Consider the following 22,874-nt stretch of genomic DNA (forward strand, 5'->3'; position numbering starts at 1 on the left):
TTTCAGACCAGGAAGCTGAGGCACCACATGGCCATATAACTTGCTCACTGTTCTAAAGCTGGTAAGCTGGAGAGCCAGATTTTTAACCCAGTCTCCCTAGCTCCAGAGACTGAATTTTTTCCATTGCACTACTCTAATTCCCAAAATGAAAACCAGTACATCAGGAAATTTACCACTACGGCTGTGTGAGCCATGTGCTGCTCCCTAATTGGGATTTTTAGGCTGATAGTTTGTTTTGAACATAATTAATGAGAAACATTTGGAACCTTCAACTCTGAGCACCTCCCTGTTGTCCTCCAATCTGGCTCATTGACAATTACTATTCACATTCCTGTGCTTGCCCACACACACCCCTGAAGTGTGACTATAAGTTAATAAGGTAGATTCCCTGGATCATGAAACTCAGCCTCATCACTTTAGAATGCAACAACTGGGGGAGTAAAAGCAGGTCATCTAACTGGCTGAGTTGTTACATCAATTACCATTACTTAATTACAACCCTGGATGATAGAAAAATTAGTCTGCTTGCATTTGAGCTTACTGACACTTTTTCTCTCAGGAAAAAACTATCTAAGCCTCTAAACTCAGTGAGATTACATAATAGTATTAATAACAAATGCAACAAGGGCAACTGTTACCGAAAGAATCTTCTCTTGGGCAACTATGAAGTGTTGGACTAGAATTCTGGATCTGGAAATTATCTGCTTTACTTCATAGTGGAGGGCACTGAGGCACATTTACACTGAGGAGCAAGCCTAAGATGAGTTATCCAAAAGTCATGTAATTAGCTCCTAAATTTCTGTGGGTCTAAGTTACCCAGTTAGTAATACCTTCTTATAGAAGTCCTGGAAAAAGAATATAATGGCCCCATCAACTTCAGATTTCTCCCACTCTGTCCACTGGTTACAACACAGAGTTGTATGTGTGGAGATGCACACAACAAACAAGGCATACATGTGAGTGGAAAAGTTGGTATTTTTAGAGATTAACAGAAATTTATTTTCAAATAAAGTGAAAAATAGGAGTCAGTGTGATATTGTTTTCAATATCAGTCATGAATTCTAATTCTACATTAAAATCACCTAAAGATGCTCCTAAATATGCAGATGATTGGGACCCACTCCAGAACTGCTGACCCAGAACCTCAGGTAGACTGAGAGCTGCCACACTGATTAGCAATAAAAACCAGTAGCCAAGGACCACAACACCTAGAACAATGCTCTCCCTCTCCCACCCTCCCATTGCCTACTTTCCTACTCTTCCTTGTTATTCCTAGGATACATAAAAGAAAACACAGACACATGGTCATCTCCATTTCACACTCATATACAGAACCTTTAAACATTTCCCTACAAATGTACTGCCCCTATATCTACTTTAAGTACTTACCATAGTGCATTAAAATTACTATCTGACCCTAGGCCACAGGAAGTGACGTCTTTCAAAGCTTTGACCTAACTTTATGAAGTTGTATATGCTGGATGACAGCCTCAGTTCCTGGAACAAAATAGATGCTCAATAAATATTGTTATATGGGGCCAGGGATTTAGCTCAGTGGTTTCACCACCTGCTGCGCAAGCACAAGAACCTGAGTTCAATCCCCAGCACCAAAAAAAAAATACTGTTATATGAAGGAATAGAAGGGAGAGTGTAGGAAAAGTTGTGGAGTGAACATTAGAACTTAGAATCTAAGATACTTGAGGTTAAGTATTTCTCTGTGTGACAAGAACAGACATGAGTCCAAATTATTTAATGGCTCATCAGGAAATATCGGTCAATGGCACTGATTGAATTGATGTAGGATGTTTACCAATATAGTGCAAACCCATGTACATTTTGGATACACTGTAATAACAAGATGTTGTTGCTGCTGTTATAATCATCACCATTTTATAGTCAAACTCAATAATAAGCAAGGAAAATTACCCTGTCCCAAAAAGGAAATAGATATTCAAGCCCATAAAATTGAGCAGGTGTTAAAAACAAATGGTCATAGCGATATTGGAAACATATACTGGCATAGAAGATGGGTTTTAAGACCCATAGGACTTAAGTGAAATAAATAGGACACACATGTGTAAATACCAAATACTTTCTCTGGTGTGAGAAACTGAAAGTATAAATAAGAATCAAAATGTATAATACATTTGATCTTAGCCAAAAGGCTGAGAAGTGATTCAAAATGTATAATAGATAATATGAAATAGGACGAAAAGGTCCAAAGGGGAAGAGGGAAGGGGAGGAGGAGGGAGAGGGGAGGGGAATGGAAAGAAGGGGAAAGGAAAAAATATGAGAAAAGGAAAAAATGGAAACAAAGTCATTGTAAATAGGGAGGGGTGGAGGGGTTGAAGGGAGAGCAGGGGAATGGGGAAAAAATAAGAACCAAGATATATTATGTAAAGGTACTAATTCCCAATGGTGAATGTCTTCATATTGTATACCTAAAATGTACCAATATAATTAATGAATTTTTAAAAAGACCCAGAGGAATAGAGGATTAGGCTTTAATCCTGCAGGTGATAAGAAGCAGGCCTGAAGTCTTTGAATAAAGTTAAAAGCCAAAAAGCTGTTCCCACCATGAAATAGGGACTAGAAAAACTCTGCCCACTGACTTAAGGATGTGGCAGGAAGTTGACCATCTGCCCAATGTCGTGGGAGGGAGGAGAGTAAACCTCCAGAAATCAAACTTCCAAAATTGCACCACATGTGGGTGTTAGTCAAACTTTCTCCTAACCATAAGTGAAAGAAGTTATAGTCAAAAAATAAACATAAAAATTATCTAAGAATGGACCCGACAAAAGGAAATGTGAACCAAATGACACAGATGCCTGCACAAAACAAGCCCCTGGGACTCACCGCAAAATTTTTCTCCTAAAAATGAGCTCATAGTAAAATGTCTAATTATATGAAAAAAGGAACTACTTTGATAGTTTCATTCTAAGTTTGATAATTTGTTCTCCTGATTTTTTTCCCTTACATTGTTTTATTGGTACATTTTAGGTATACAATACATTTACATTTATCATTGGGTGCTTGTACCTGTACATGATGTACTTGGTTCTTATTTTTTCCCCATTCCCTGTCCTCCCTTCACCCCCTCCACCCTTCCCTATTTACAAAGAGTTTGTTTCCATTTTTTCCTTTTCTCATAATTTTTCCTTTCCCTTCTTTCCAGAAAGGAACTACTTTGAAATGCAGCCAGCACATGAAATAGGGAGATTTTATACTCATAAACTACAGATAATGGCACAATATGAAAAGGTTTTTAAATGAGTATGTTTAAGGTATTTAAAACTAGAGAAAAAATAAAATGCAGGCAATACCAGAACATTATAAAATAGAACATCCAAACTCAATAAAAGACTATTTTTTACATATTAAGCTGTGTACCTGAAAAAATTATGAGCAAATGAATGGAAACAATAGAGAATGCAGTAAAGTAATTGGGACAAGACTAACATAGAGATGAACAGTTTTCCTGTGTAAAATCAATAACCACTTAGAACATATAATAACAAGAGGATAGCATTTATAATAGCCACAATAACAGAAACACAAGATGCCCAAAAATAAATATAGTAAGAAATATTTAAGATCTATATGAAGAAAACTAAAATGCTATTTAGGGATGCAAAAAAGACTTGAAAAATGAAAAGACAAATCCTGCATAGGAAGGGATGACATGAGAAAAACGCTAATTATTTCTAAATTAACCTATAAATATAAAATTTAAAATATCAACAGAATTTTCTTTTAATTGAATAATCTGACTTTAAACTTCTTATGGAAATAATAAATAAGAATAGAAAGAAAACCAAAAGTGTTGTGAGAGAGCTAACCCTACCATATGTTAGCATATATTAAATTATAATAATAAAAATCCATAGACCATGAATACACAAATAAATCAATGTAACAGAATAGAAAGTACATTAAATACAAACATCTGTGGGAATTAGTACATGATAAAGGTAGAATTTTAAATCATTGAGGAAAAATGGTATTAAGCCAAGTAGTGATTTGCTTGAAATGAAAAATTCACTGGTTGGCTTAATGGGGATTAGACCCTACACAAAAGAAGATAAGTATACCTGAAGATATAGCAATTAAAATTATCCAGATTAAATTATCCAGTCTAAAGCGAGGGGGGGGGTCTTAAAAAACAAAAAAACCTCAATGACTTGAGGGACAATTTGTATAACTGTAGTCGCAGGAAAAGTTGGTGGCAATGGTATTCAGAAGTGATATTTAAAGAAACAGTGACCAAAATTGTTCCAAATTTGATTTAAAAATTATATACTCATGAATCCAAGAAGTTCAGCAAAACCCAAATGCAATAAAGATAATCTCAGAAATACATTACGATCAGGGCCAGGGATTTAGCTCAGCAGCACCGCTCCTGCCTTGCAACCATAAGTTCCTAAATTCAATCCCCAGTACAAAAAAAAAAAAAAATCATAATTGAATTGTTGGAAATAAGTTAAAAAATATTAAAGCAGCCAGAAATACACGACACACACATACACATTAGATATAGCGGTACTGAGGCAAATATTCTACTGATTTCTCAGTAGAAACAATAAAACCAAAAAAAAATTGAATGCCATCCTTAAAGTGCTAAAAGAAAAAATAATTATTAATCTAAAATCTATATTCAGAAAAAATATCTTTCAAAACCAAAGACGAAAACTAAAAACAGGGGCCGGGGATTTAGCTCAAGGGTGCTGCCACCTGCCTCGCAAGTGCAAGATTCCGAGTTCTATCCCTGGTACCAAAAAAAACCCCCCAAAACTAAAAACATTTCTAGGAAAACTAAAACTGGGTAGAACTTTTTCTAGCCAGAAGCAATAAAAGAATTAAAGAGGATATTTTAAAGCTCAAATAATACCAGATAGGAATTTGGATCTGTACAAGGATGTAAAGAAAACCAGAAATGGTCACTATCTGATTAAATGTAAACATACATATTTTGAATTTTTAAGCCTCTTTAAAAAAACATTTGAGGGTTGGAGAGATAGTGACATGCTAAGCAGCAACAAAGCAGCTGCTCCAGGATTCAAAATCCATACCCTGGAAAATAACAACTTGGGGAAGAAAAGAAAGAGAGAGGTTGGAACCTACAGAGAAATTTAAAAAACAGACCACAATATAGAAAAGAAAGAGGCAACCTGCAATTTCTTTCCAGCTCCTGGTTCATGGCATGAGAAAGGAAGATAAAATCTATAGAGACATGGTGAGGGCAAGTGACTCCAGAGGCCTCCAAGGAGAAATGCACCACTGGAGCAGACCAGTGGATGCTATGTACAGCAACAGCTGGTGGGTGACTCCAAACCAAGTGACTGTGTGTCCCCTGGAAAGTGTGCTTGGTCAGATGTCATTTTAGGGGCTAACTGAGCCTCAGGTCAGCTCCATCTCAGGGCTCTCAGTGTTAACTTACCACAGTGACTTGGTGAGAGAAAATTATAGGAGACGTCCATGGTTAGGGAACCATGACCAGGATGGCAAGAGACACCCAGAGTGTTATAAATTAAATGACTGAATCCCCAACCCCACAACCAGAGTTCAGGCTAAGCCTGAACTGTAGTTGATTCGAAAATACCAGACCCAACACCATGCCCTAATCCTACTACCAGCTTGCTGGGATTATCCAGCATGGATCTGGGCTGTAACTGCCTCCTTTGTCTATCAGCAAGAGCAGAGTCATGCCTTGAAATGGACACTGCTACAAAACTGTAGACCCCAGAAGAAAACCATGGGCTTGAAATCACAGAGAAACTTCCTTTTCTTTCTTTGCTTTGTTGTTGTTGTTGTTGTTGTTGTTGTTGTTGTTGTTGCTGCTGTTGTTGTTATGGCTGTTCATTTGGGGTTTTTTCAGATTGCTTGTTTTTGTTTCTTTGTAAGGTTTCTTTGCAATTGTTTGAATGAATGCCCAACATAGGAAAGAACTGGATTCCATAAAACAGATTCAAACAGATATCCAAGAGATTAAAAATTCTATTGAAAGCATATCCAGCAGAATCAACCACTGTGAAGTTAGAATATCAGATACAGAAGACAGGCACATGACTGGCAATCAAGAATTAAAAGACTTCTTAAAAATAGCAAAGGATCATGAAAAATCAATCCAACAACTGCTAGATGATGCAAAGAAGAATAACATAAGATTAATTGGGAATCAATGAAAAATCAGAAGATGGCACAAAAGACATTAGAAATCTGTTCATATAGTAGAAAACTTCCCAAGCATGAAAAAAGAATTTGAATACATTACCAGTGAAGCATATAGAACTCTGATTTGCCATAATCAGAAAAAAACTACCCCAAGAGATAATAGTCAAGATTCCATAAATTCACCACAAGAACAGAATATTAAAACCTGTTAAGAAAAAGAATCACCTATAAAAGAAAACTAATCAGAATCACAGGCAACTTCTCAACACAAACCCTTGAGTCAAAGGGACTTCAGAGTGAAGTATTTCAAGCCCTAAAAGAAAACAATAAAATTCATATGGAATCAGAAGAGAGCCAAAATAGTAAAAGCAATTCTGGGAAACAAGAGCAAGGCAGAGAGCACCACAATCCCTGATTTGAAATTATACTACAAAGCTACCTTTATAAAAATAGCATGCTACAAAAAGCAAACAACCAAACAAAAAAACAACCAGACCTAATGATCAGTGGAACAGAATAGAAGATTCAGAAACAAGCACACCCAGCTACATTATATTTGACAAAGGGGCCTAACACCTTCATGGGAAGAAAGATATCCTCTTTAATAAATGATGTTGGAAAACTGGCTGTCCACATGCCAAAGATTTAACCTAGACCCATATCTCTCACCATGCACTTAAACTAAAATCAAAATGGATCAAAGGTCTAAACATAAAACAGAAACACTTATTCTGCTGGAAGAGAGAATAGATAAAACTTGAAGACATAGGTGTAGGTAAAGGTTTTATCAACAAAAACCTGACCACTCAGGAAATATTACAAAGAATTAACAACTAGGATCACATCAAATTAAAAAGTTTTTGCACAGCAAAAGAAACCACCAGCAGAGTGAAGAGACAATACACAGAATTGGAAAATTGTTTTACCAGCTTCTCAAAGGACTAAAATCGAGAATATACACATTTCTCAGATGAAGAAGTACAAACAGAAAATAAATATATGAAAAAATGTTCAACATCACTGGTCACTGGAGAAATGCAAATTAACAATGAGATTCCATCTCACTCCAGAAAGAATGGCTATCATCAAAAAATCAATCAATAACAAATGCTGGCAAGGCTGTGAGGAGAAAGGATCCCTTCTCCTTTGTTGGTGGGACTATAAATCACTATGGCAATCAGTACGTAGATTCCTCAAAAAAACTAAAACTAGAAGTTCCACTGGACCCAGCTATTTCCCTTTGAGACATCTTTCCAAAGGACTCTAAAACATCATACCACAGTGATACATGCATACCCACATTTATAACAGCACAATTTGTAATAGCCAAATCTTGGAAACAGCTCATATGCCCATCAATGGATGAATTTATAAAGAAAATGTGATATTTATATACAATGGAGTACTACTTTGCCATAAAGAAGGATAAACTTCAGTCATTTATAGGTAAATGGATGTACCTCAAAACCATAATTTTAAGTGAAATAAATCAAGCACAAAAGTTTAAATATTGCTTTGTTTCTCTTCTATAAGAAACTCAAAGGGGTGCTTGCTTTGGCAGCACATATACTAAAACTGGAATGATACAGAGAAGATTAGCATGGCCCCTGCGCAAGGATGACACTAAAATTCGTGAAGCGTTCCATATTTTTATATCAAAGCAAGGGTGGGCTTTGGTTCAGCTAATCATAAAATCTCCCCGCTAAAGAGTCAAGTGCTATTTTTGTAATATGCTTTCTTTATCCTTTTAAATTCTGTAAAATCTGTGGTAATGTCTCCTAGATCTTGATATTGTAATTTTAAAAAATGTATAACTGATATTGTGTAACAGGAAGAAAAGGTCTAAAAGAGCAGGGGAATTGGGAGGGGTAGGGGAAGGGAAAAAAGAGAAAGGAAAAAATATGAGAAGAGGAAATAAAATGGAAACAAGGTCTTTGCAAATAGGGAAGGGTGGAGAGGGTGAAGGGAGGGCAAGGGAAGGGGAAAAAAATAAGAACCAAGAGACTCATGTAATGGTACAAGATCCCAATGGTGAATATAACTGTATTGTATACCTAAAATGTACCAATAAACTTAATGGGGGGGGGGGAGAGTCAAGTGCTGCATTTCTTCTCTAAACTTTGTCTTCTGTATTCCAATGCATTTTGTCCCTTTTTTCCCAGCCTTGTTTAAAAAAAATATTAAAAATACTTTAAAAACTCAAAAAAAAAAAAAGAAAGAAAGAAAGTAACTCAAAGGATAAATAAGGAGCAAAACAGAGGATAGATATTGGGAAGCAGAATCTGTTCAAATGGGAAAAGGACAAAGGGAGGGCGAGGGAGAAGATAAGGCAGGGAAAGAGGATTTAAAAAAAGAATGGAAGGAAAAAATGGAAACAAATCTATAATTATAGTTGGAGATTTAACACTCTTTTCTCAGTAATCAAAAAAACAGGTAGACATAAAGTCAGCAAGGATATAGTAGGCTTGGATAATGCTACCAACCAACTTCACTTGAATAGTATTTACATACTATCATCAACATCAAAGGCAGAATGACCATTCTTGTCAAGTGTACATGAAACATTCACCAAGATAGACTGTAAACATAACTTGGCAAATACAAAATAACTTAAAAACTTGTTAATATTAGATACAAACCCATGGATTTGGACCAGGCACCTGTACTGGACCCAAAAACTAAACCTATTGACTGGCTGATTGACTATGCTGTAGCCAATTAAGCTGGTTTCTAGTTCTTGCCTTTTTTCCATAAATACTATCTCATGTTGTTTGCCATAGTTCTCAGAATCTGGTGGGAAGTAGGGGGTTACAAGAATGGGAAAAGACTGATCAAAGGGTAGTAAGTTATAGTTAGATGAGAACAAGAAGTTCTGGTGAGCTACTGTGCAGCAGGGTAACAATAATATACAGTACATTTCTAAAAGCTAAAAGAAAGCTTTTTGTAAGTTTTCTTACAAAGATATGATAAATGAGATAGATATTACCGATCTGATTTAAACATTGTACAATGTGTACATTATTGAAACATCACATGGTATTTTGTTAATATGTATAATTTTATGGTTTTATGAGTCAATTAGAAAATAAATTTTTTAAAAACATTATTTTTTTTGTTTTGGGTTTTTTTTTTTTGGTACCAGGGATCGAACTCCGAACCTTGTGCTTGCACAGCAGGCGGCGAAACCACTGAGCTAAATCCCCAGCCCTTAAAAAGCATTATTAAAAGAACCTGCTCTGGTTCTGGGACTTTGCAAATCCTTTTTGTTTGTTTTGATTTGTTCAAATAAACTCCACTAAACTTAATTAGTCTAAGGAATGTTCATTTTAACAAAGCAAACAAATTATATTCTACAAACTTAATTAAATTAATTTAGAAATCCTTAACAAATATATTTGGAAAATGCTAATATCTTGATTTAGTTGTTGAATGACTACTTTTATATATTTATTTCCTTTTTCATATACTTTTAACATTACACCATAAAATATAAAATAAAATTTTTAAGTATTTAAACTAGCCTAGAATGAAAGCGTAGTGAGAATTAAAATAATGATAACCCCTCCTTATTACCCAAGGGCTAATACACTGAGACTGAAGTGGCCCCAGAAGTGGGTGCGAGACAAAGTAAGCATCGCTCCTAACCTCCAAGAAGGAAAAGTCTGTAACAATCAAGCACGTGCTAGAGGGCCAACAGCAAATCAAGTCTGCAATGTAAATCATTACAATAAATTCAAGCCCTTTTTTTTTTTTTGCTTAAACTTTTATTGGTACATTTTAGGTATACAATACATTTACATTTATCATTGGGTGCTTGTACCCAATGTACATTGGGTGATGTATCTTGGCTCTTATTGTTTCCCCATTCCCAGCACTCCCTTCACCCCCAAGCCCATTTTTATACTGTATGTTCTGGGACATTTGATCAAGAGAGAGGATTGGAAGATACTTTGAGAAACTTGCTGTCTCTCCAATTGCCTCTATTCATCACTCTTTTGTTGCTACCCTTGTCCCTCAATTTCTTCCAACTTTAGAGTCCCTGGAAAAATCTGGATAAACAGTCTTCAGGTTTCATAAGTGATGGTCATTTCTCAAGTCACAGATCTGTGAGCACCCGTTTCTACTCAAAGCTCGGTTTATCCCTCCCCCACACCCACCTATAAAATGTTTGGTCAAGCTCAACCTAAACTTGTCAACAGCCACTCTATTTCTAGGATCTGACTATGCAAATAAATCAGTTGACTCATCTGTGGGAATTTGGGCAAACCACCTGTCTACTTAGCCTTATTTCCCTACCTGTAAAATTAGAGTAATTATCACCTCATAAGAATTGTGGGGATTAAATGAGATAATATGTGTGAACATGCTCTGTCAACAGGAAAAATGCCTTACAAATGACTTACTGCTGACAACTTTAGCCTCTGGATCTTGCTGTGGGGTCCACCTAAGGCAGGACTCACAAGTGAGATCTCAGTCAGTGAACCATTCCACCACGGTGGTCACCCAAATCTCTACTCTCTCTTCTGTGGTATGGAGTTCATGCTGGAAAGGGCTGGCCAGTCAAAGATGACATTTCCCAGCCACTTTGCATCTAAATGTGGCCAACAGACTAGTTCTTGCCTTAGGAACGGAAGCCATAGTTTAAGTGTTACAGATTAGATCTAAGGTGTCTCCCCAAATTCTCATGTTTTTGAAAGGTGACTGGATCGTGGGAGTGCTACACTCATCAGTGGATTCACTGATGAGTTCACAGCTGAATGTGTTGGAAGGAGGTGGGGCCTGGTTGGAGGTCGGTCATCAGTGATGTGACCTGAAAGTGCATATTTGTTTTTGCTTTTTTGTTTTGTTTTGTTTTCAAAAAAAAAAAAAATCCTACATACATACTCTTAAATTTCTTTTTTTTTATTAAATTCTTTTATTGGTACATTGTAGGTATACAACACAATTACATTTCTCATTGGGAATTGTATCTTTACATAATGCATCTTGGTTCTTAGTTTTTCCCCATTCCTAGCCCTCCCTTCACCCTCTCCACCCTTCCCTATTTACAAAGACTTTATTTCCATTTTTTCCATTTCTCATCATTTTTCCTTTCCCTTCATTCCTTTCCCCTGCCCCTCCCACTACCCCTACCCCTTTGGGCCTTTTCTTCCTATTTTGCATTATCGATTATTCATTCTAATCATTGGTATATTTTAGGTATCCAATATAATGACATTCATCATTGGAAATTTGCACCTTTACATAGTCTCTCTTGGTTCTTATTTTTCACCCTTGCCCAGCCCTCCCTTCAACCCCTCCAGTCCTCCCTATTTACAAAGATTTTGTTCCTATTTTTCCATTTTCTCATATTAATCCCATTCCCTTCTATCCTTTCCCCTAGCCCTCCCACTTCCTTCCCCTTTGCCCCTTTTCTTCCTATTTCAAATTACCTATTATACATTGAGTCCTTATTTACACTTTCAGTTTCTCACACCAGAGAAACTATTCGGTATTTACACATGTGTGTCCTATTTATTTCACTTAAGAGTATTGCCTCAATGTGCATCCACTTAGCTATAAATGTCTCTAATTTCTCATTTTTTATGGCTGAGTAGTACTCCATTTTATAAAAAACCCACATTTTCTTTATCCACTCTCCAGTTGATGGGCATTTGGGCTATTTCCAAGTTTTAGCTATTGCAAACTGTGCTGCTATGAACATGGGTGCACATATATCACTGTGGTATGATTCCTTTAATTCTTTGGGGAAGATCCCCAGCAGCGGAATAGCAGGATCAAATGGGACTTCCAGTCCTAGTTCTTTGAGGTATCTCCATACTGATTTCCACAGTGCTTGCACCAGTCTACACTCCCACCAGCAGTGGAGCAGGGTTCCTCTTTCCCCACAGCCCCGCCAGCATTTGTTATTGGTGGATTTCATGATAGCAGCCATTCTTTCTGGAGTGAGGTGGAATCTCAGCATTGTTTTCATTTGCATCTCTTGAATGACCAGTGATGTTGAACATTTTTTCATGTATTTATTTGCTATTTCTACTTCTTTGTCTGAGAAATGTCTGTTCATTTCAGATGCCCATTATCGGATCAGGTCTTTAAATTTGGGAGGTCTGATCTTTTTAAGTTCTTTATAGATTCGAGATAGTAGACCTTTGTCTGAGGAAGAGCAGGTGAAGATTTTTTCCCACATTGTGGGTTGTCTCTTAACATTGCTGGTGGCTTCTCTTGCTAGGCAGAAGCCTTTTAATAAGAAGAGATCCCACTTGTTGATTGTTTGTGCTAGTTCACAGGCAACTGAGGTTTTGTTCATAAAATCTTTTCCTACACCGATGTCTTCAAGGGTTCTACCTAACCTCTGTTCCAACTGGTTCAGAGTTTCTATTTTAATATTTAGATCTTTAATCCATTTTGATTTTAGTTTAGTGCATGGTGAGAGATACAGGTCTAGTTTTAATCTTTGGCAAGTTGAAGCCCAATTTTTCCAGCACCATTTATTAAAGAGGCTATCTTTCCTCCAGTGAGGGTGTTTGGCTCTTTTATCGAAGATGAGATGTCTGAGTGTGTCTGGCATTGTTCCTGCATCTTCTAATCTGTTCCACTGGTCCTCAGGTCTGTTTCTTTGCCAGTACCATGCTGTTTTTATCACAGTAGCTTTGTAGTAGAGTTGCAGGTTGGGGATTGTGATACCCCCTGCCATGTCCCTGTTACCTAGAATTGCTTTTGCTATTCTGGGTCTCTTCTTGTTCCAAATGAATTTTTGGATTGTTTTCTCACTGTCTATGAAGTATGCTGCTGGGATCTCAATTGGAATTGCATTAAATCTATATAGCAGTTTTGGAAGGATGGCCATTTTCACTATATTAATCCTTCCTACCCAGGAGCAGGAGATGTCTGTCCATTTTCTGATATCATCTTCAATCTGTCTTTTCAGAGTGCCATAGTTTTCAGAGAAGAGGTCTTGGATTTCTTTTGTTAGGTTGATTCCTAGGTACTTCAGTTTTTTGGATGCTATTGTGAAAGGAATTATTTGCCCTATTTCTCTCTCAGTGAGTCTGTCATTGGTGTAGAGGAAAGCTATTGATTTTTGTGTGTTGACCTTGTAACCAGCTACTTGACTGAATTTGGTTATTAAGTCTAGAAGACCTTTGGTGGAGTTCTTGGGGTCTTCTATATAGAGTATCATGTCATCTGCAAATAACGACAATTTGATTTCTTCATTACCTATCTTTATTCCTTTTATTTCTTTCTCTTGTCTAATTGCTGTGGCTAATGTTTCCAGAACTATATTGAACAAGAGTGGTGATAGTGGACATCCTTGTCTTGTTCCTGATTTTAGTGTGAAGGATTTCAGTTTTTGACCATTTAGTATGATATTGGCTGTTGGTTTTTCATAGATGGCTTCTATCAGTTTGAGGTAGAGACCATCTATTCCAATTTTTTGTAGGGATTTTATCATAAATGCATGTTGGATTTTGTCAAATGCTTTTTCTGCATCTATGGAGATAATCATATGATTTTTGTCCTTGGCTCTATTGATATAGTGTATTACATTGATTGATTTGTGTATGTTGAACCTTCCCTGCATCCCTGGTACAAATCCCACTTGATCAGTGTGTATGATCTTCTTGATGATCTTCTGCATTCTGTTTGACATTATCTTATTAAGGATTTTTGCATCTATGTTCATTAGTAAGATTGGCCTATAGTTCTCCTTTTCGGTTGGGTCTTTTTCTGCTTTGGGGATCAAGGTGATGCTTGCTTCCAGGAATGAATTTGGGAGTATTGCTTCCCTTTCAATTTTCATTGAAGAGTTTAAACAGTGGTAGCAGCAGTTCCTCTCTAAATGTCTTGTAGAATTTAACAGTGAAGCCATCAGGGCCCAGGATTTTCTTAGTTGATAAATTTTTAATTACATTTTCAATTTCATTGGTTGATATTGGGTTGTTCAGAATTTTTAGGTCTTCTTCGTTCAACTTTGGTAATTCATATGTATCTAGGAATCTGTCCATTTCTTCTGTGTTGTCCATCTTATTGGCGTATAGGTTCTGGAAGTAGGTATTGATGATCCTCTGGATTTCTGCTGGGTCTGTTGTCATTTCACCCTTTTCATTCCTAATTGCATGGATTTGGGCCTTTTCTTTCCTTTTTCTGACAAGGTTGGCTAAGGGTTTGTCAATTTTGTTGATTCTTTCAAAGAACCAACTCTTGGCTTCATTGATTTTTTTGTATCGTTCTCTTAGTCTCCATTGCATTGATTTCTCCTCTGATCTTTATAATTTCCTACCTTGTATGAGCTTTGGGGTTGTCCTGCTCTTCTTTTTCTAGAAGCTTGAGGTTCAGCATCAGGTTGTTTAATTGGGCTCGTTCTGTTTTCCTAATATGCATATTCACTGCTATGAATTTCCCTCATAAGACTGCTTTCATTGTGTCCCATAGATTCTGATATGTTGTATTGCCATTGTCATTTAATTGAAGGAACTGTCTGATTTCTTCTTTAATTTTCTCTGTGACCCATTGATTATTCAGAAGTGTGTTGTTCAATTTCCACGTTTTTGTGAAATTTTTTGAGTTTCTTTTGCTATGGATCTCCAATTTCATCACACTATGGTCTGATAATATACAGGGAATAACTTCAATTCCTTTGCACTTACTTAAACATGTTCTATGTGTGAGTATGTGGTCTATTTTGAAGAATGACCCATGTGCAGCTGAGAAGAATGTGTATTCTGATTTTGTGGGGTGGAAGACTCTGTAAACATCTGTTAAGTTCATTTGTTCAAGAGTTCAATTGAGTTCTAGTATTTCATTACTTATTTTTAGTCTAGTTGATCTATCTATTTGTGACAGTGGGATGTTGAGTTCCCCCACTACAATTGTATTAGTGCATATATGACTTTTCATGTCCTTTAGTATTTGTTTTATATAGTTGGGTGCACTAGTGTTTGGTGCATAGATATTTATGATTGTCATCTCTTCCTCTTGGATTCTTCCCTTTACAAGGATATAGTGTCCTTCTTCATCTCTCTTAATCAGTGTTGGTTTGAAATCTACTTGATCTGCAAAGAGGATAGCTACTCCTGCTTTTTTTCGGGTTCCCATCGCATGGAGTATTGTTTTCCACCCTTTAACTTTCAGTCCATGAGTTTCCTTTTGAATTACGTGTGTTTCTTGTATGCAGCATATTGTTGGATTTTGCTTCTTGACCCATTCTGCCAGTCTATTTCTTTTCATTGGTGAATTGAGACCATTAACATTGATGGTTATAACTGAAATGTATTGACTTGTCATTGGCATGACTTTTTCTTTTTGTTGGGTTCTAACCCTTTCCATTTAATTTCTTGTCATGCCAGATGGGTTCATTCTGCTTTGCTTCCTGGGATTGTGATCCTCAATGTCTGTTCCTAGGATATTGTGTAAAATTCTTTGGAGTGCTGGTTTGGTATTCATGAAGTTCCTAAGGTGCTCTTTGTCATGAAAGTATCTTATTTCTCCATCTATTTTGAAAGATAGTTTTGCAGAGTACATCAATCTGGGTTGGAGGCTGTTTTCTTTTAGGGCTTGGAATATGTCACTCCATGCTCTTCTTGCCTTGATGGTTTGTGTTGAGAAGTCTGCTGTGACTCTGATGGGCTTTCCTTTGTATGTGATTTGTTTCTTTTCTCTGACTGCTTGGAGAACTTTGTTCTTCTGTTGAGTTTCTGGAATCTTAACAATTATATGCCTATGTGTAGATTGTTTTTGATCAAGGCTATTTGGAGTCCTATATGCCTCACTTATCTGTATGTCAAGCTCTTTTCCCCTGTTTGGGAAGTTTTCTGCCATTATTTCTGTGAAGAGATTTTTTTATGTCATCTGCACTCTCTTCTGTTTCTTCGTTGACTCCAATCAGTCTTATATTATTCTTCTTTGCATCATCTAGCAGCTGCTGGATTGATTTCTCATGTTCCCTTATAATTTTGAAGCAAGTTTTCTTTTCCTGGTCACTAAGTGCCATCTTATCTTCTCTATCTGAAATTCTGTCCTCACATTGGCTCATTCTGCTGTGTAGACTTTCAATGGAGTTTTTCATGTCCTAGAAATCTATTTGCATCTGTTTTATGGATTCCATTTGTTTCCTATGTTGGGATTCCATCATGTTCCTGAGCTCCTCTCTAGATTTATTAATCATGTCTTGCACTAGGGGCACAATTTCTCCCACTCTCTGAGAAATTATTTCTGATTTCCTTTTTTCCAGATCCCCTTTTGTTGCCAGTTCAGTGGGTTCAGGTGGCTGAGTATCAGAGTGTTCCATCTCATTTCCCTTTGGGGTTGCTGTAGGTGATCTGGAAGTCTAGTTTTGGGACTTATTTACATGTTGTCTCATTTCAACTGGGGTGGGGTGCTGTTAGTGCCTGCATGGATTACCTCCTCTGAGCTAGGAGATGTGGGACAGGGGCCAGGAGCAGCGGTAGGGATGGTGGCCCAAAAGCCCTTTCCTGTGGGCTTGGAGCAGCGGGAGGGATGGTGGCTGGGGAGCCCCTTCCTCTGCACCAGGAGCAGTGGGATGGCGGCTCAGAAGCCCCTACCTCTGGGCCGGGAGCAGTGGGAGGGATGGTGGCCTGGAAGCTCCTTCCTCTGGGCCAGGAGCAGCAGGACTCAGTACCGTGGTCTGGTGGTCTGGTGTCCTCTGCATCTTTGTAGTGTGGAACCAGGTGGTTGTAGAGAGGAGCGGGGTGGGGGGGTCCAGTGGATTGTTGCCAGGCCGTGGGCTGATTCAGTATGTTCCACGTGACTAGGGACCTCAGTAGGCCATGCACAGACCTGCCTGTCTGCAGCAGGCTGATTTGGCATGGTCTGTGGGACTGGGGACCTCGGTAGGGCATGGGCAGACCTGTCTGTCAGCAGTGGGGTGATTCCACATCTTCTGTGTGACTCAGGACTTCGGTAGGCCATGCACAGACCTGACTGTCTGCAGTGGGCTGATTCAGCGAAAAGTGTATATTTGTTCCTGATTCTTCCTCCTTTCTCTGCTTCCTGGCTATGATGAAGTGTGCAGCGTTCTTCCCCCACGCCCTTCTACCATCCTGTTTCTGCCTTGGAGCCAGTCAGCCACGGACTGAATCCTCTGAAACATAAGCCAAAATAAACCTCTTCTCCTTAAGTTGCATGTGTCAGGTACTTTGTCCCAGTGATAAGAAAGTAGCTAAAATGAGAAGCAAGAGTGCCTTCTCCAAGCCCTTTTCTCTTCTGGCTGGCTAGATGTGTTTGAAAGTGACCAGACCCAGATAATGGTGGAACCCGAAGTTGTAAGGGGTCTGAGTCCCTACAACACAGCGTATGAAAGGGGAGCAGCATTTCGTCTCAAAAAAGCCTGCTTGGAACCATTAAAAGAAAATAAACACCTTGTATATTGGAGCAATTCTACAAAGTGAATGTGATGAAGCAGTTCACATGATTGTAACAAGTAAGCTATAGACTGGTCCTGGGCTTAATTCCATAGTTTGCCATGGAATTAAGGCTTGATGACCTTGACCATGGTATTTAGATTCTTTATACCTCAGTTACCTCATCTGTTAGGTATGAATGCTAATAGTTCTTGTTTCCTTGGTTGTTGTGAAAATTAACTGATGTAATGTACAAAGAGTGCCAAGAACTATAAATATCTGATAAATGTTGGCCATTATTATTAACAGCATAAAAGTATCAGGCATCATTTGAAATTTCATTAATTAATTCCAGGAAAAATCTCTATCTCTGTTTAACTTATCTCCAGATGAGCATTACAAGCACATCACAGTATTTCCTAAGGCAATTTTTCAGGGCCTGTCTTTATCAGAGTATGGTTAACTGGAAAATCTCCAAACCTAAATTTTCAGGCTAAGTTTTTACCTAATGAGTCATAACAGTGAAGTTAATGGTGGTGTGTGACTTGACCTACAGCGGCTCAGACACCAACTTCCAGTCCTCTCCACCAAAGGTGGCCACAGTCTGACTGTGGCCAGCAGAGGGCAGTGTTCACACAAACTGCTGCAACTCGAAGCTCCTCAGAGCCTTTCTACTGCCTACAGTTTTGGGGCTTTTCTCCCCATTTTTCATTGCTTGCCTCTAGATGTGATATTTCAGAAATCCTGGTTATCGTCTTTGCGCTTAGATTTTGTGATCTCTTGTGCTAACAAACTCACTACCCTGGCTGCCACAGGTTAAAGTGGACACAGGGTGGGTGTGGGGGACTAGTAAAGGGAGGAGCTACACAAAAGGCAGGCTGGGAGGCTGGCATCAGCCTGGAAATGGCCCAGAGAGGTGGATCCATCATCAGTGAGAAGACGGATCTTTCCCATATCTGCTCCCACAGCCTCCCCCTCAATTTATCCTCCTTTCCTGAGTCATTTCACACCCACTAGTTTCTCCAAACCGTTCCACCCCCAGCTTCTCCCACACTGTCACAATGCCAGGGCTCAGTCCTGAATCTCAGGGATTCTTAACTGCGAGGTGGGTACCAAGTCTTTCAGAACATCCTACATGAAGTTTCCTAAAAACACTCATGCTCAGGCTTCGCTCTAGACATCCCATGTCAGGTGCCAGAATGGGTGACAGTTTGAAGAAGCTCCTGGGATCATCCAGGGTCTGACCAGCCTGCTACACCTGAAACCACTGCTGGAGTTGCTGAAGACCTTGGTGAAGCAAATAGCAGAAGAGCAGCTAGGAGGGACAGGATTCCGTGGCTGACTGGTTCTCATGACTCCTTTCCCTCAGGAACCTGAAGCCTGTACGCTCGCAGTAGGTGATCGCCGATATCCAGTCCCTCTCCTGCCCTCCTCAGTATCACTCTGGGTTCACACTGGCATTCCCTGTCCTAACTCCCCACTGAGTGCTCAGCCGGGCTCTCCTGCACCTGTCGAGGCCCAGTGTCCTGCCTCCCTGGGGGCTGCCTCCTCCCACTGTTCTTTCCACATGGCCTCCTTCCCTGAGCCCTGTCCCTTGTCTTCAAAGTTTCTCTCTTTTCCACTCCCCCATCCAAGAATCATGAAATCTTATCCGTTCCCCGTTTCTGATGACCCTTCTCCTGTGTCCCTCACCCTGTCCTGCTGTGGTGTTGGGCTGTATCCCTCCTTCCCACCACTATGAACACATGAACTGACCCCTCTGATTCTGTTGCCTCTCTCTGCCTACCATGCCAGATTTTCTTCCTACCTCCTAACCTGATACTGTCTTTGACTGACTTAAAACTGTTCTACTACTGACCACCCACAGGACAAAGCCCCAGTCCTTCAGCATATCATACAAGCCCTTCTTCATCACCCGTCCTGCCTCTGTCCTGTGCACTCCAGCAACATGCACCCACAAGCCTCTGAAAGAAATGCTTGCCTTCTCCTTGACACTTCTTTCCCTGTTTTGCTTCCTAAAATGAACTCCCATTCATCCTACAAAACCCAGCTCAGGTACCACGTCCCCTGAAAGCCTTTCCTGAAACCCCTGGATTCACATCATCCCTCTCCCTTCTGTGACAACTCTGTCCTCATCTCAGTTTCTCAGTGTATCCTCCCATTCTAAAACCTGAGGGTCATAAACTGCTCTTTCTCCCCATCATTTATTCACTAACAGTTCCCTCTTTTGTCCTAAGCTTTGAGATTACTGAGAACAGAGCCTGGGAGTTGTTACTCAGGGCCTCACTCACAGGGTCTCACTGGGACAGAATTGGGGTCGAGCTAGTTTCTCCTCTTGGTGTCACCGATGGACTCCTTTAAATCAACAAATCCAAACTATTATAGTGTTTCTATTCCCACTCACCCCTTCATCCACTAAAATCTGATTTCTTCCCATATTTCTGCCCTTCTAAAGACGCAAATGACTCAGTGATCTTGTCTAGCATCTGGCCATTCACTTCCCATCTCCACCAATCTTCCTGATCATTTGCACTACTGACCACTTCCAACTTCTTTCCTGTGCTTCTTCCCTTGGTTTCTGTCATGGAGAGTCATCATTTCTGTTGCTTCCATTTCACCTTCTTGGAAGAGCACCCCAGTTTCCCTCTGGAAACCAACCCCTTTCCTGTCCTCAGTCCATGTCATTTAGGTATTGCACACTCTACTTGTGACTTGAGAGATGAGCGCTGGCTTAGTTTAAGCATCAGCGGGTAAGAATCCCTTGGCCACAGAGACTGGCTTAGAAGGGGGCAAGCAATGGCCACTACACCAGAGCTAGTCAGCCCTCTGCAGAGACCTTCCCTGGAACTGTTGGGAGGGAAATTGTGCCTCTTGCTGGAGAAAATAGAGTAGAGCTCCTGACAACTATTTTGTCACCGTAAGGTAAAGACTCCTGAGCCAACATAGGAAAGCAAAATGAAGTGAGAAGAGCAAAAATAAGTCAACATCTTTAAGCTCCTGAATGCTTCTGAGCTTGGGCTAGCCTGGATTTACCCATCAAGTGGAAGAATATACTCATTTTTTATTAAACCAGTTTGAACTGCATTTCCCATAACTTGAAAAAAAATAGAATCCTAATTATAGTCATTATGATCTGCTTAGGTCTCCCCCTACATTTTCCTTCTCCTTCAATGCTTTGTTGTTGTTATTCTCCTGTCCCATACGTGTAATTCTGTAATAGAAATCTGCACTGTAGGTTGCTTTGTAATTTAAACTTGCCGATCCAGAGCCCTCATCCATCTTTACACACTCTTCTATACAAAACACAACCAATTCTGTAGCTTTGATTCTCATTTCAATACATTAATCCAAATTCTCACCTACAATTCCACCTTCATTAGAATCCCCTCAGTATCTCTAACTTATCTAAAATCAAATGCTTCTTTCTCAATTCTTCTCTTTCCATATCAATTACTCTTTCTGACTATTCTAATTTTGATCAAGACATTCACATTTTTGAGTCTCCCCTAGCCTGAAGCCCTGGGATTACCCTTCATTAGTCCTTCTTTCTTGCTGTCCTACACCCTGTGCCTTCTCTTCCCAACTAACTCAACACACATGATTGCCAAGTCTTGTTGACTTGATCTCTGAAATGCCTTCTCTCCCTTCTCCTGTGCTCATCCACTCCACCGTTACATCTTGGCTTGGGGATCTTACCTGCCCTTATCTGGATTCTCCAGTGTTCTTCTGAGCCAGCTTCTCTTCTCTGAAGCTGGGTGTCCTGCAGGGAAAGTTTTCCTCTCAGAACCTCTCAGGTTCTGCTCTAGAATCTTTGCATGGGAAGCTCCTCACAAATTCCCAAAAGGGCAACTCCTCTACATGACATTTAGGCTCTCAGGAATCTGGCACAATCTGTTTCTTCCCTACCCGTCCTCAGCTCCGGGGGTTTCTTTCTCCAAGGGGCTGCCTTTCCCCTATCTCATGTCCTATCTGTGGAGCTCTGGCCCCTAGAACATTCTCCTTATCTGCACTGAAATTCTATCCACTTTTAACCCAGTGTAACTTATCTTCCTGCCTCTAGTGGTCAAGACAGAGAAGTACAGAGTGCATGGCCCAGAGTTACAGCTCACTGAACTGGTCTTATCATCATAATCCAAGAGCTCTGATTAACAGATCAATACCACTCAAAATAAACACTGTAGGTGAGCTGCAGCTCTTGGTCTGATCAGGCCACCTGTGACATGCCTCTGGCCCACCATTTGTAGGGAAAGCAGATGTGTGAATGGCAGGAGAGAGTTCTAAATGACCTCTCAGGCTGGAACAAATGCAAAAACACAACAAAACAGCCAGCCAAAAAGCTTGGCAAAAACCAGATATTGATGTTCAAAGTATGAATTCAAAGGGATAGACCCAAACTATTAGGGAGGACCTCAGCTTTTAGGAGTTTGGATGAACTTTGGGCTCTATTTTAGATACTTTCTCATTGCTGGAGCAAAATGTCTGACACCCACAAGTTAAACAAGGTTAGGTTTATTTGGGCTCACAATTTGTAGAGGTTTCAGTCCACAGTCATCTGGCTACAAGGCAGAGTGGCATGGCAGAGGGGCATAGTAGAGGAGAAACAGTTCATGGCAGTGCAGGCAGAAAACAATAAGCCTTCCTTCTTTCCCTTTTTAGTCCATCCAGGCTACAAGCCTATTGGTTGATGCTACCCCCATTCAGGATGGGTCTTTCTCCTCAGTAAATCCATTATCCACACCCAGAATATGCTAAACCCACCAGTGGACTAATCCAGTATCACACACCCATGATCCAGTCACCTCTCAAAAGCACCATCTATGAGCAAATGTGGCTTGGTGGGGGGGGCACATAGATATAACCCTAATAGGTTCCATCTGAACCAGCAGAGGGTCCAAGCTGCCAAGAGAATGATATCATGGTAGGCTACATGAACAGAGATATGGTGTGTGGAGCAAGGGAAGTGGCTTCCTCCTGCTGCCCATCCATACTAGTCAAGGATTGAGGTATGATCTGGAAAAACTGGAGCAAGCCCTGAGGAGAGTCACTTCCATGACCTGGGATGGTCGAGGGTCATAAACTCTCCATGGATGACTGTCCCAACTCAGTTGGAACTAGGACAACTGTTGCACATTGGAACACTGGATTAAAAAATGGCTTAGCAGGGACATGAAAGTCATCTTCAAACACTTGAAGGACTGTTTTTTGAAAAGAGTTTATCCTGTTGTGTAGCTAAGGAAAGCACAAAGAATGGGGTCACTAGATAAAAACTGTCTACATTTTAGGTACATTTTAGCTTGGAAACAGGAAAAAAATGTGAATGCAAATATATTCATTGCATCTGTG

The 22,874-nt window shown here is 39.5% G+C and overlaps 1 non-coding gene across 1 annotated transcript; it reads left to right on the forward strand.

Annotated features, from left to right (window-relative positions):
* Positions 1-7,716: 7,716 nt before the first annotated feature.
* Positions 7,717-7,823, forward strand: LOC147821229 (U6 spliceosomal RNA). Its single transcript, XR_015447418.1, has one exon. It is a non-coding gene; the product is annotated as a U6 spliceosomal RNA (small nuclear RNA).
* The last annotated feature ends 15,051 nt before the right edge of the window (positions 7,824-22,874 follow it).

This window comes from Heterocephalus glaber, unplaced genomic scaffold (genome assembly GCF_053883595.1).
Source record: "Heterocephalus glaber isolate CG9 unplaced genomic scaffold, H.glaber_assembly_v1.0 deba00001757, whole genome shotgun sequence".
NCBI classification, from domain to species: domain Eukaryota; kingdom Metazoa; phylum Chordata; class Mammalia; order Rodentia; family Bathyergidae; genus Heterocephalus; species Heterocephalus glaber.